The following is a 2,468-nucleotide window of genomic DNA, read 5'->3' as shown; positions in this document are numbered from 1 at the left end:
TACACAGGGCACCGTCAATTCACCGATACTATTTAATATATTTATTGGAAGGAAATGATGGATCTGTGATACAAATGAATATTTATTATAGATTGCTCTGATTACAATTTTTAACTTTTAATATGTTGAATGCTGAATATAAGAGAGATATAATAATGCAAGAGTATTATACAGAAGAACGCTTAACTTCCTATGTGAACATAGTTGCATGATATCGATACCGTCGATATGATCGATATCGCCGGCATTAGCATAGCCGCCAAAATACGAATTATGTAAGAATGCTTAACTATAAGGTGTTAGTGAAGCATTAGTTTAACAGTAAATTTGTAACGTACATAATTTGGAAAAAGTTTTCTATACCCATCGCGATGAATTTATAATTACAACACGTATATGTATATAATTCAACAGTAAATATATTTAATTTGTTGTTTCACAATAAACGTATGTCAAAAAAAAAAAAACAGATCTCGTCCAATCACTGAAGTTAAATGAAGTTTTCCATTGAAGTGAAGGTTCTCGTTAAGTGAAATGGCACAGTGTGTCGACAAAGGGAATGTTTAATAAATATCAACGACCATACCACGCATGCCACACCAGTTCTCGTCCGATCACTGAAGTTAAGATGCGTTGGGCGCGGATAGTACTTGGATGGGTGACCGCCTGGGAACACCGCGTGTTGTTGGCACTTTCCTTTTTGTCCCTTTACCTTTTGGGTTCATTTTTATAGTTTTATTGCGAGCATAGCCTCTAAACTAACACCTTTCCGATTTGAGAGCCTCAAATTACTTTTGAATGGAAGATTATGAGGGCAATAACAATTGACCAGAATTACAGTTTGCCAAATAAGTATATGACTCGATCAGTATTATATTGATTATAATAGAAAACGGAGTTTTCAATTGAAATGAAGGTTCTCGTCAAGTATAATGGCATGGTGTGTCGACAAGGGTAATGTTTAATAAATGTCAACGACCATACCACGCATGCTACACCAGTTCTCGTCCGATCACTGAAGTTAAGATGCGTTGGGCGCGGATAGTACTTGGATGGGTGACCGCCTGGGAACACCGCGTGTTGTTGGCACTTTCCTTTTTGTCCCTTTATCTTTTGGGTTCATTTTTATAGTTTTATTGCGAGCATGACCTCTAAAGTAACACCTTTCCAATTCGAGAGCCTCAATTTCCTTTTGAACGGAAGATTATGAGGGCAATAACAATTGACCATAATTATACTTTGCCACGCAATTATATGACTCGATTAGTATTATATTGATTACAATGGGAAATTGAGTTTTCCATTGAAGTGAAGGTTCTCGTCAAGTACAATGGCACGGTGTGTCGACAAGGGGAATGTTTAATAAACGACAACATTGTGAATCGATCTTTCCAAGAGAAATTCCTTCAATGGGAAATGGAGTTTTCCATTGAAACTGTTAAAATACCAGAACTCTTGTAAGAAGATTAGGACATAAATGAAATACTTCTTTTGTACTAACCACGAAGACTGTAATACAGTCTGGAGCGCTCGCGGTAGCGATTGAGCGCGACCGTCTAGCGCATAGCCTACGCTCAACCGGCATACTCGCGCTCTGATTGGTCGGTGTTTTTCTGTTAATATCTCCTTAACGAAGCCTCGGACAACATTTTCGCTAAGGAAAAAGTTGTTTCAAATCACCTCCCGAACCACCCCTTTCAAGGTGTTACAACATTTGTGGAACACCCTGTATATGATTTTTTCAATCAACTATCCTAATAATATATATCGTAATAACATTTCTATGAAAATTCATCATAAATGACAAGAATGAAAAAAATCTTACATAAGAGAAATTATTATAGTATGAAAATGTCTGTGATACAACAGAATACCTTTGTAACAAGGACATTATCAATTCAGTTATATTTCTCCTCTCTCTTACTGGCAATTCTTAAGGGGCTAGACACGGCACGTGACCTCTCCGATGTGGCCGGTCGGTATTACAGCAGATTTGTCTGCATAGAAATGATAATACCCATAGATACACGGTTATCCGATACAAATGAGATGGCGCTTCCTGTTATTTCTATTCGTAATAGAAAACAAATGCTCAGCGAAAGACCTAACGAGCGAAAGTGAGATACGTACTGTCTCTTCGATACGTTTCGGCTCTTCGGTTTGTATCTTTGGATCCCTTGCTCTCTCCTCTACTGTCTGTCCCTTTCTCTGTCCTCGCTTGGTTGGAGCCGCGTGTAAACAGAATCGACACCTTAGTTGGGTATACATTGTACGCGTAACCAAATATTTCGAGTTCGACCAACTTCGAATCCATCCAGAGTTTCGAAAAATAATTTGTTTATAACATTATTTTAAAAGTAATCACAGTTCATATAATAACATAAACGAATATATTTTATTTCTGAATCTATTGTACTGTGAATATGGTGATGATGGGTAATTGATCCGAACGAGCTGCGTACATTATT

General features: G+C 37.4%; 2 non-coding genes across 2 annotated transcripts; both read left to right on the top strand.

Annotated features, from left to right (window-relative positions):
* Positions 1-572: 572 nt before the first annotated feature.
* On the top strand, positions 573-691 carry LOC128882426 (5S ribosomal RNA). Its single transcript, XR_008458416.1, has one exon. It is a non-coding gene; the product is annotated as a 5S ribosomal RNA (ribosomal RNA).
* Positions 692-970: 279 nt separating this feature from the next.
* On the top strand, positions 971-1,089 carry LOC128882425 (5S ribosomal RNA). The gene has a single exon (XR_008458415.1). It is a non-coding gene; the product is annotated as a 5S ribosomal RNA (ribosomal RNA).
* Positions 1,090-2,468: the final 1,379 nt, after the last annotated feature.

This window comes from Hylaeus volcanicus, unplaced genomic scaffold (assembly GCF_026283585.1).
Source record: "Hylaeus volcanicus isolate JK05 unplaced genomic scaffold, UHH_iyHylVolc1.0_haploid 11708, whole genome shotgun sequence".
NCBI classification, from domain to species: Eukaryota; Metazoa; Arthropoda; class Insecta; order Hymenoptera; family Colletidae; genus Hylaeus; species Hylaeus volcanicus.
This window is presented reverse-complemented; position numbering and strand designations above follow the sequence as displayed.